The sequence below is a fragment of the Haliotis cracherodii genome, unplaced genomic scaffold, assembly GCF_022045235.1.
Source record: "Haliotis cracherodii isolate W230 unplaced genomic scaffold, xgHalCrac1.p SCAF_6, whole genome shotgun sequence".
Classification (NCBI taxonomy): Eukaryota; Metazoa; Mollusca; class Gastropoda; order Lepetellida; family Haliotidae; genus Haliotis; species Haliotis cracherodii.
The window spans coordinates 347,781-360,829 of NW_027266319.1; the positions used below are offsets into that span (position 1 = coordinate 347,781).

Below are 13,049 nucleotides of genomic sequence, written 5' to 3' on the forward strand. Positions count from 1 at the left end.
GCATGGTTACAGTGAGGTTACCGCAAGGTTACAGCATGGTTACAGTGGGGTTACAGTGATGTTACAGCATGGTTACAGTGGGGTTACAGTGATATTACAACATGGTTACAGTGAGGTTACAGCATGGTTACGGTGGGATTACAGTAAGGTTACAGTGAAGTGACAGTGAGGTTACAGCCAGGTTACAGTGGGATTACAGTGAGGTTACAGTGAGGTTACAGCATGGTTACAGTGAGGTTACAGCAAGGTTACAGCATGGTTACGGTGAGGCTACAGCATGGTCACATTGGGGTTACAGTGATGTTACAGCATGGTTACAGTGGGTTTACAGTAAGGTTACAACATGGTTACAGTGAGGCTACACAAAGGTTACAGTGGGGTTAGTGAGATTACAGCATGTTACAGTGATGTTACACCAAGGTTACAGTGAGATTATGGCAAGGTTACAGTGGGGTTAGTGAGGTAACAATGAGGTTACAGTGGGGTTACAGCAACATTACAGTGAGGTTACAACAGGGTTACAATGAGGTTTCAGTGGGGTCACAGTGAGGTAATAGCGGGGTTACAGTGAGGTTACAGCTTGGTTTTGTGAGTGAGTATGGTTTTACGCCGCTTTTAGTAATATTCCAGCAATATCACATTGTACCCATGTCGGGAATCGAACCCAGGTCTTCGGCGTGACGAGCAAACGCTTTAACCACTAGGCTACCCCACCGCCCCTAGCTTGGTTATGAGGTTACAGCATGGTTACAGTGAGGTTACAGCAAGGTAACAGTGAGCATACAGCATGGTTACAATGAGGTTACAGTAAAGTTACAATAAGGTTACAATAAGGTTTCAACAAGGTTACAGCAAGGTTACAGTGAGGTTACAGCAGGGTTATAGCAAGACATACCTGATAGAAGGAGAGACAGAAAGTTGGAATTTTTTCATTTATTCTCCTTTATATCACTTCTGGCACTTCAGCCAAACACTCAAACAAATACCGTTACCTATTACCTAGCACTACGTACAAGTCTACCAATGGCGCCGGTATTGGTTGCCCAAGTGACAGTGCCTACAATTAACCCAACTGCTGCCAACTCCTTATTACATATAGGGACTTCCACAAGTCTCTAAGTCAATACCTATTAGTATAAATCATAATTTCTAAATTATGTTAATAATAAGAGCAAGTTGTCCCTAAGAGACTGGAGTCCTTAGATTATCCACATATCTATTAGGAGGAGATAATTCCTACACATCCATGGACTTTTCTTTCAATACAGGCTTGGAGCAAAGGCTGAAGTGAGTCTTAAACATCCACTCTGCCAATTTTACAATGTTTTGCAATCTAGTAGTTAATCATTACCCCACACAGAGACAATGCCGTGGACACAGGTGGCTAGTCACAACGTGTAGCCTGACTTGGAGTGGGTCCGAAACGTCCCTTGAAAGACCCCTGCATGTAGCCTCACTCCAAGGCTTTACTGAATGATAAGTCCATGGGTGTATGGTAATTGTAAGCTTATAATAGGCAAGTCTAGATATGCGGACAGTAAGGGCTCCAGTCTCTTATAGGGACAGCTTGTTATTACTATTTACATAATCTAGAAATTATGATTTAAACTAATAATCTTTGTCTTAGAGACTTGTGCAAGTCTACCTGCGTGCGGCAGTGATGTGGCCTGGAGACAGACATCTATGGTTCAGCAGGCACTGCAAACATATTTCATGGTCTGACACACACCAAATACAGTTTATTTCACACATAGCTGCCAACAAAGCCATGCACTAATTGCCGCTAGCCTTCCTCCATTCTGTCTAGAAGTTATTAACACTGATCCTGTGTGGACATCCTGAAGACCCTAGTTGGAGAAAGCCTCACATTTCAGTCCACATCATTCTCTGAAACATGATCATCTTGAAGATCTTCTATGAGCCCAGCCATCTGTCGAACACATTTTCCATGCTATAAACCAGTTTGATCTCTCATCACCAGCGCAATATACCACTATCCCTCTCTCTCTCTCTCATCACCAGTGCATTATACCACTATCCTCATCTCTCTCTCATCACCAGTGCAATATATCACTATCCCCCTCTCTATCTCATCACCAGTGCAATATATCACTATCCTCCTCTCTCATCACCAGTGCAATATACCACTATCCTCCTCTCTCTCTCATCACCAGTGCAATATACCACTATCCTTCTCTCTTTCCCATCACCAGTGAAATATACCACTATCCTCCTCTCTCTCATCACCAGGGTAATATATCACTATCCTCCTCTCTCTCTCATCACCAGTGCAATATACCACTATCTTCCTCTCTCTCTCATCACCAGTGCAATATACCACTATCTTCCTCTCTCTCTCATCACCAGTGCAATATAGTACTATCCTCCTCTCTCTCACATCACCAGGGCAATATTCCACTATCCCTCTCTCTCTCATCACCAGGGCTATATACCACTATCCCTCTCTCTCTCTATCTCATCACCAGTGCAATATACCACTATCCCCTCTCTCATCACCAGGGCAATATTCCACTATCCTTCTCTCTCTCTCATCACCAGGGCAATATACCACTATCCTCCTCTCTCTCATCACCAGTGCAATATATCACTATCCCTCTCTCTCTCATCACCAGTGCAATATACCACTATCCCCCTCTCTCTCTCATCACCAGTGCAATATACCACTATCCCCCCCTCTCTCTCTCATCACCAGGGCAATATACCACTATCCCCCAAACTCAAGGTAATATACCACTATCACCCACTTGCATCACCAGTGCAATATACCACTATCCTTCTCTCTCATCACCAGGGCAATATACCACTATCCCCCTTTCTCCTCATCACCAGGGCAATCAATATACCACTATCCCTCTCTCTCTGATCACTAGGGCAATATACCACTATCCATTTCTCTCTCCTCATCACCATGGCAATATACCATTATCCCCCTTTCTCCTCATCACCAGGGCAATATTCCACTACCCTCCTCTCTCTCATCACCAGGGCAATATACCACTATCCTCCTCTCTCTCATCACCAGTGCAATATATCACTATCCCTCTCTCTCTCATCACAGTGCAATATATCACTATCCCCCTCTCTCTCTCATCACCAGTGCAATATACCACTATCCCCTTCTCTCTCTCTCATCACCAGGGCAATATACCACTATCCCCCAAACTCAAGGTAATATACCACTATCCCCCACTTGCATCACCAGTGCAATATACCACTATCCTTCTCTCTCATCACCAGGGCAATATACCACTATCCCCCTTTCTCCTCATCACCAGGGCAATCAATATACCACTATCCCTCTCTCTCTGATCACTAGGGCAATATACCACTATCCATTTCTCTCTCCTCATCACCATGGCAATATACCATTATCCCCCTTTCTCATCACCAGGGCAATATACCACTATCCCTCTCTCTCCTCATCACCAGGGCAAAATATCAGTATCCCCCTCTCTTCTAACACGAATATGTTGAGTTTTACCTCTTAAATGATCTTGTGTAGGTTAATCCAAAATCTCAGGAAGAAAGAAAATGGAGGAGGTATCCTACTACATAGTATTGTTCTTATGACTGATCTGTTACTCTAAGGCTGACTCAGCTTTTTCTCCATTGTCTTGTAAGCACATGTGTAGTCCATGTCTGACAGTGTGACCATGTGTCTGGTGGAACTATACTGTAGAGATGTCTCACAGTGTGACCATGTGTCTGGTGGAACTATACTGTAGGCATGTCTGACAGTGTGACCATGTGTCTGGTGGAACTATACTGTAGGGATGTCTCACAGTGTGACCATGGTGTCTGGTGGAACTATAATGTAGGGATGTCTCACAGTGTGACCATGTGTCTGGTGGAACTATACTGTAGGGATGTCTGACAGTGTGACCATGGTGTCTGGTGGAACTATACTGTAGGGATGTCTCACAGTGTGACCATGTGTCTGGTGGAACTATAATGTAGGGATGTCTCACAGTGTGACCATGTGTCTGGTGGAACTATACTGTAGGGATGTCTCACAGTGTGACCATGTGTCTGGCGGAACTATACTGTAGGGATGTCTCACAGTGTGACCATGGTGTCTGGTGGAACTATACTGTAGGGATGTCTCACAGTGTGACCATGTGTCTGGCGGAACTATACTGTAGGCATGTCTCACAGTGTGACCATGGTGTCTGGTGGAACTATACTGTAGGGATGTCTCACAGTGTGACCGTGGTGTCTGGTGGAACTATACTGTAGGGATGTCTCACAGTGTGACCATGTATCTGGTGGAACTATACTGTAGGGATGTCTCACAGTGTGACCATGTGTCTGGTGGAACTATACTGTAGGGATGTCTCACAGTGTGACCATAGTGTCTGGTGGACCTATACTGTAGGGATGTCTGACAGTGTGACCATGGTGTCTGGTGGACCTATACTGTAGGCATGTCTGACAGTGTGACCATGGTGTCTGGTGGAACTATAATGTAGGGATGTCTCACTGTGTGACCATGTGTCTGGTCGAAGTATACTGTAGAGATGTCTCACTGTGTGACCATGGTGTCTGGTGGAACTATAATGTAGGGATGTCTCACAGTGTGACCATGTGTCTGGTGGAACTATAATGTAGGGATGTCTCACAGTGTGACCATGTGTCTGGTGGAACTGTACTGTAGGGATGTCTCACAGTGTGACCATGTGTCTGGTGGAACTGTACTGTAGGGATGTTTGACAGTGTGACCATGGTGTCTGGTGGAACTATACTGTAGAGATGTCTCACAGTGTGACCATGGTGTCTGGTGGAACTATACTGTAGAGATGTCTCACAGTGTGACCATGGTGTCTGGTGGAACTATACTGTAGGGATGTCTCACAGTGTGACCATGTGTCTGGTCGAAGTATACTGTAGAGATGTCTGACAGTGTGACCATGGTGTCTGGTGGAACTATAATGTAGGGATGTCTCACAGTGTGACCATGTGTCTGGTGGAACTATACTGTAGGGATGTCTCACAGTGTGACCATGGTGTCTGGTGGAACTATACTGTAGAGATGTCTCACAGTGTGACCATGGTGTCTGGTGGAACTATACTGTAGGCATGTCTGACAGTGTGACCATGGTGTCTGGTGGAACTATACTGTAGGGATGTCTCACAGTGTGACCATGGTGTCTGGTGGAACTATCCTGTAGGGATGTCTCACAGTGTGACCATGTGTCTGGTGGAACTATACTGTAGGGATGTCTCAGTGTGACCATGGTGTCTGGTGGAACTATACTGTAGAGATGTCTCATAGTGTGACCATGTGTCTGGTTGAACTATACTGTAGGGATGTCTCACAGTATGACCATGGTGTCTGGTGGAACTATAATGTAGGCATGTCTGACAGTGTGACCATGGTGTCTGGTGGAACTATACTGTAGGGATGTCTCACAGTGTGACCATGTGTCTGGTGGAATTATACTGTAGGGATGTCTGACAGTGTGACCATGGTGTCTGGTGGAACTATACTGTAGGGATGTCTCACAGTGTGACCATGGTGTCTGGTGGAACTATACTGTAGGGATGTCTCAGTGTGACCATGGTGTCTGATAGAACTATACTGTAGGGATGTCTCACAGTGTGACCATGTGTCTGATGGAACTATACTGTAGGGATGTCTCACAGTGTGACCATGTGTCTGGTGGAACTGTACTGTAGGGATGTCTGACAGTGTGACCATGGTGTCTGGTGGAACTATACTGTAGGGATGTCTCACAGTGTGACCATGTGTCTGGGGGAACTATACTGTAGGGATGTCTCACAGTGTGACCATGTGTCTGGTGGAACTATACTGTAGAGATGTCTCACAGTGTGACCATGGTGTCTGGTGGAACTATACTGTAGGGATGTCTGACAGTGTGACCATAGTGTCTGGTGGAACTATAATGTAGGGATGTCTCACAGTGTGACCATGTGTCTGGTGGAACTATAATGTAGGGATGTCTCACAGTGTGACCATGTGTCTGGTGGAACTATACTGTAGGGATGTCTCACAGTGTGACCATGTGTCTGGTGCAACTATACTGTAGGGATGTCTCACAGTGTGACCATGTGTCTGGTGGAACTATACTGTAGGGATGTCTCACAGTGTGACCATGGTGTCTGGTGGAACTATACTGTAGAGATGTCTGACAGTGTGACCATGGTGTCTGGTGGAACTATACTGTAGGCATGTCTGACAGTGTGACCATGGTGTCTGGTGGAACTATACTGTAGGGATGTCTCACAGTGTGACCATGGTGTCTGGTGGAACTATCCTGTAGGGATGTCTCACAGTGTGACCATGTGTCTGGTGGAACTATACTGTAGGGATGTCTCAGTGTGACCATGGTGTCTGGTGGAACTATACTGTAGAGATGTCTCACAGTGTGACCATGTGTCTGGTGGAACTATACTGTAGGGATGTCTCACAGTATGACCATGGTGTCTGGTGGAACTATAATGTAGGCATGTCTGACAGTGTGACCATGGTGTCTGCTGGAACTATACTGTAGGGATGTCTCACAGTGTGACCATGTGTCTGGTGGAATTATACTGTAGGGATGTCTGACAGTGTGACCATGGTGTCTGGTGGAACTATACTGTAGGGATGTCTCACAGTGTGACCATGGTGTCTGGTGGAACTATACTGTAGGGATGTCTCAGTGTGACCATGGTGTCTGGTAGAGCTATACTGTAGGGATGTCTCACAGTGTGACCATGGTGTCTGGTGGAACTATACTGTAGGGATGTCTCACAGTGTGACCATGTGTCTGGTGGAACTGTACTGTAGGGATGTCTGACAGTGTGACCATGGTGTCTGGTGGAACTATACTGTAGGGATTTTTCAGTGTGACCATGGTGTCTGGTGGAACTATACTGTAGGGATGTCTCACAGTGTGACCATGTGTCTGGTGGAACTATACTGTAGGGATGTCTCACAGTGTGACCATGTGTCTGGTGGAACTGTACTGTAGGGATGTCTCACAGTGTGACCATGGTGTCTGGTGGAACTATACTGTAGGGATTTTTCAGTGTGACCATGGTGTCTGGTGGAACTATACTGTAGGGATTTTTCAGTGTGACCATGGTGTCTGGTGGAACTATACTGTAGGGATGTCTCACAGTGTGACCATGTGTCTGGTGGAACTATACTGTAGGGATGTCTCAGTGTGACCATGGTGTCTGGTAGAGCTATACTGTAGGGATGTCTCACAGTGTGACCATGGTGTCTGGTGGAACTATAATGTAGGGATGTCTCACAGTGTGACCATGTGTCTGGTGGAACTGTACTGTAGGGATGTCTCACAGTGTGACCATGTGTCTGGTGGAACTGTACTGTAGGGATGTCTGACAGTGTGACCATGGTGTCTGGTGGAATTATACTGTAGGGATGTCTGACAGTGTGACCATGGTGTCTGGTGGAACTATACTGTAGGGATGTCTCACAGTGTGACCATGGTGTCTGGTGGAACTATACTGTAGGGATGTCTCAGTGTGACCATGGTGTCTGGTAGAGCTATACTGTAGGGATGTCTCACAGTGTGACCATGGTGTCTGGTGGAACTATACTGTAGGGATGTCTCACAGTGTGACCATGTGTCTGGTGGAACTGTACTGTAGGGATGTCTGACAGTGTGACCATGGTGTCTGGTGGAACTATACTGTAGGGATTTTTCAGTGTGACCATGGTGTCTGGTGGAACTATACTGTAGGGATGTCTCACAGTGTGACCATGTGTCTGGTGGAACTATACTGTAGGGATGTCTCACAGTGTGACCATGGTGTCTGGTGGAACTATACTGTAGGGATGTCTCACAGTGTGACCATGGTGTCTGGTGGACCTATACTGTAGGGATGTTTCACAGTGTGACCATGGTGTCTGGTGGAACTATACTGTAGGCATGTCTGACAGTGTGACCATGGTGTCTGGTGGAACTATAATGTAGGGATGTCTCACAGTCTGACCATGTGTCTGGTGGAACTATACTGTAGAGATGTCTCACAGTGTGACCATGGTGTCTGGTGGAACTATACTGTAGGGATGTCTGACAGTGTGACCATGTGTCTGGTGGAACTATAATGTAGGGATGTCTCACAGTGTGACCATGTGTCTGGTGGAACTATACTGTAGGGATGATACATAAAATTACTTGCAAATGTGTATCTTCAGGCTCGCTGACTTGGTTGATGCATGTCATCGTGCAGATCAATGCTCATGATATCAGTCACTGGATTGTCTGATCCACACTCGATTATTTACAGACCGCCATCATATATCTGGAATATTACTGAGTGTGGCCTGACAACCTAATAGTCAAAGAAACAGATGCTACAAATATCAGTATGTTTGCTATATTATTACTTATTTGCTTTACATGAATATATGAGAAACAGTTTTCACCGAGTTGTTTACTTCGGATGAATTGATGGGATGGTCGACTGAAAATGAAGCAGTGGGAAATTTTCCCCCAAATGTATTCAAATAAGAACAAGACTTCTATTCCAGATTGTGTGCAAAGTTTCATGAAGAAATACAGTAAAATGGAAAACACATTTTTTTACAATCCCAAAATAGCCAATGTCACATTTCACCCTACGGTTGATTGATATATATGGGAAACGTTTCCTGGGGAAATACTGAACACAGTTTGAGTTATGCTCCAGAAACTAAACAGACACATGTACCAATGATAGCTCCCTGTTGGAAAGTCTCACTGGCAGGTGTGTATTGAGGAACAGACATGTACAAATGATAGCTCCCTGATGGAAAGTCTCACTGGCAGGTGTGTATTGAGGAACAGACACATGTACCAATGATAGCTCCCTGTTGGAAAATCTCACTGGCAGGTGTGTATTGAGGAACAGACATGTACAAATGATAGCTCCCTGATGGAAAGTCTCACTGGCAGGTGTGTATTGAGGAACAGACACATGTACCAATGATAGCTCCCTGTTGGAAAATCTCACTGGCAGGTGTGTATTGAGGAACAGACACATGTACCAATGATAGATCCCTGTTGGAAAGTCTCACTGGCAGGTGTGTATTGAGGAACAGACACATGTACCAATGATAGCTCCCTGTTGGAAAATCTCACTGGCAGGTGTGTATTGAGGAACAGACATGTACCAATGATAGCTCCCTGTTGGAAAGTCTCACTGGCAGGTGTGTATTGAGGAACAGACACATGTACCAATGATAGCTCCCTGTTGGAAAGTCTCACTGGCAGGTGTGTATTGAGGAACAGACACATGTACCAATGATAGCTCCCTGTTGGAAAGTCTCACTGGCAGGTGTGTATTGAGGAACAGACACATGTACCAATGATAGCTCCCTGTTGGAAAGTCTCACTGGCAGGTGTGTATTGAGGAACAGACACATGTACCAATGATAGCTCCCTGTTGGAAAGTCTCACTGGCAGGTGTGTATTGAGGAACAAGACACTTACTTTTATTTCTCTTGTTTTAATTCTTAAGAGCTAAAGCACTGCTGTGAAAAGTCCAAGTGACTGTCAAAATGTTGCTTTCAAAATTTTCATTTTCTTTATTTTTATAATACTTCAGAACTAACTAAGAATTGGTCTTCAGCAACCCATGATTGTCATAGGAGGAACCTGTAGGGATTGGGTGGTCAGGCTTGCTGTCTTGGAGCATGTCATCGTACCTCAAGTGCATAAAATGATGCTCATGAAGTCAATCACTGGAACGATTGGTCCAGATTTGATTATTCACAGACCGCCATCATACAGCTGAAATATTGCTGAGTGCAGCATTAAATAACTTGGTTCGGTGCAGACAGACCAAGGATCATGATCAAAACAACAAAGGATTTGAACCCCAGACCAGTAAACCCCTCGTCTGGAGGCAGCAGCCCAGTGTTGTGTAGAAATGATCACCTCACCCACAGGACCCAGTGTTCCTGCTAGCACATGATACTGCCCCAGCCCCAGTGCACTCACAACTCTACAAATTACCAGTCCCCTCCAATTTTTGTCAGTCTAAATTTTGAGACATCAAAAACCTGTGAAATTGACCTGATTTCAATTCTTTCCACACTATTTTCAACCTACATTTTGGTTTGAGATTAATTCTCTTAATATAGATATTTAACCTCAAAGCGAAATGTTATTTTCTTGCTCTAAAAGTAGACAACGGCAAACTCTGATGATCAAAGAGAAGCTGACTTCATTCAAAATATATACTTTTTTGCTTATCACAGATATTTTGTTCCTCAGCAAAATCTTTTAAGGTACTTTATTTGCCGGTCCACAGGGACTGGCAGTCACATGAATTACTGGTCCAGTCCTAATTTTAGCGGTAAAAAACTGTTTATTACACTGAGAACCATGTAACTAATAGACCATACTGACAAACTTGCAGACAAGTCCTCATCTTGAGTGTGTTAGTATAGAATCTAGTTACATGGTCCTTTGAAAATGAACATATAGTGTATGAAATCTTATATCACACAATACAATAGACTACGGTTGTACCGAACTCGAGGGGGACCACTAATTGTAGTTCATAATAACCATAGTTCATTGTAAGCATACATACAGCATATATACAACAAATGGTCAGGAGTAAATAGAAGTTCGTTATATCCGTCAGTTCGTTATAAGCGTGTTTGTTATAAACGTAGTTTACTGTACATTTCTCTCCTCTAAAATTACAAAATAATTTTCCTGATGCTGATTTCATGGAATTCATTTCAGGCATGTCAGGTAGAATAGAACTGGCCAGACTTGCATTTAAATAAATCTTAAGATTGGTTTCGTTTTAAAAGAAAATAAATATATGCCACCGTCATGGAATAGAGCTGGCTGGACTTGCTTTTATATAAATCTAGATTGGTTTTCATAAAATACCAGTACATACATTCCAAAGTTTTGGTGCAGGACTAGGCCCCATGCTTCACCTTGAGGATAGCCTTGCTCCAAGGCTGTACTAAAAGAAAGGTCCATGGATTCTATCCTCCTAATAGGCAAGTCTAGATATGTGGATAGTCTGAGGACTCCAGTCTCTTATAGGGACAACTTGTTCTTATCATTTATATAAACTAGAAATTAAGATTTAAGCTGATAGTTATTGCCTTAGAGACTTGTGCAAGTCTACCTGGAGTGGAGCCTGTAGTACCACAGCTCTGTGGGCCAGCTCTTCGTCCTCCCACTGCATGTATCTGTCCCCTCCATCAATCTCGGGGGGCTCAGGCTGCAGTAGTAGTAAAGCTATTTATGGCAAATGCTGCATCAACTCTCAAATTCTGCACCACCATTTATCACAAATGAGATTTGTGCTGAGTTGGCTTATGATGAGTTTATGTCTCAAGTTTCATATTTATTTTTGTATGGTCATTCATTAAATGTGGTATGGTCATTCATTAAATCACATTAACAAATACGTTTCAGGCACTTCATATAGAGTAGAGACGGTCCCTCTGGGAGTCTGGTAGACTTGTACAAGTCTCTGAGGCAAGGATTATTAGTTTAAATCTTAATTTCTAGTTTATGTAAATAATAAGAGCAAGATGTCCCTGTACTGTCCACATGTCTAGACTTCACCTATAAGGAGTATCCATCCATAATAAAAAGTATCCATGCAGTGAAAGCATTTTCGGATTGCGTTGATAATACGATTACTACTCCCTTGTTGTCATCCATGTTTTCTGGTATAACCCTACACCTGTGTATTTGTCGTCATTCACTCGATGCTCACTTCATCAATTTATTACAGGTATAATTAGTGGCAGCACCACTTACATTACCTGACAAAGGTTCCCATTTGGCATTTCTTGTGTCTGGGGTAATTATTCAATCTAAATCCAGGTTTGAAGTGAGGTGAAATGTGTGTTCCTAGTCATCAAAGGATTAACAGAAAATACATTGATTGATTAATCACTGTTATCTTGCACAGTGGATATGTCAAAAGAGAGTGGTTACATATCTTGGTTTACTAAAAGAATGGGAATACACTCATATCATGGCATGAAGTGCCGATGTTAAAACAACATACTTTGTTCAAAGGGTTAAGCAATAATATGTTGATTGATGCAATGGATTTTTTGTTCCTTTGTGTGGATATTCACGGATACATTCCTCGAACAAGGAAGCTAGTAGTATAGGTAATAGGGGTTCTGGACCACTTCCACTGGAGCTGGATTCATATACCTATACTGCTACTACAGGGGGAATTTTTTATGCCAAAATGACTATGCGATTCAACGATAGTCATGAGATTAAACTAAATTGACTCCAGCTCACCAATACCTGGGTCCAATCATTGCTTTAGATGAGTCTAAATGGTAATAAAAATATTCTTCATTATTTTTATCTATAAAGTGATATTCAACATTTTTATTAAGTTCTTCGTTCATTTTACTAGGAGACCAGACTATATAACTACACTCTTTTTGTAAATTGATAAGAAACAATTGATTACCGTATTTGGTTGGTTTGACATCACTGATATAATAAAACCCTTGTGGTAATTCTCTCCATTTAATAGTTTTTTCCATTATTATATATTTATGTAAGCATTTGTCTAAATGTAATCACACGATATTTTTAATCTCCAACCAGTTCTTTGGTTTTGGCACGGAATAATTGACGCGCTTGTTGCCTCCCTTGTTCTATGAACTTTTTGTTATCGTCTTCGCTAATACCACTGGTCTTATGAGATTTTGATCGAATCTCCTGCTTCATTTCATTGTATTTGGTGAGTTCTGACAGCACTAAACGAAACTCATCCTCGGATATCTTACAATCGGCCACTGCTGTCGAAATATGATCCTCGATGCTGTTCAACTTTGCTTCGGCGAGTATCCGAATACTATCGTGTTTTAATGCTTTCTTTTGCAACCTACGAGAAATGAATTTTATGGCTATTCCTGCCAGTCCCGAGGCTCCAGCCGCTATTTCCATGCCGAGCACGATAGGCACGGCGATTATAGTTGATAGTAAACCGACACCGGCTACACCGAGTCCCATGCCAGCCACTACAAGAGCGGTGTCAACTCCGTCCAGAGCATTCAC

At 43.4% G+C, this 13,049-nt stretch overlaps 1 protein-coding gene across 2 annotated transcripts in view; it reads left to right on the forward strand.

The window, feature by feature from the left end:
• Positions 1-13,049, forward strand: part of LOC139444876 (A-kinase anchor protein 7-like) — a 51,681-nt gene that overhangs the window by 18,292 nt on the left and 20,340 nt on the right. The window lies entirely within an intron of this gene.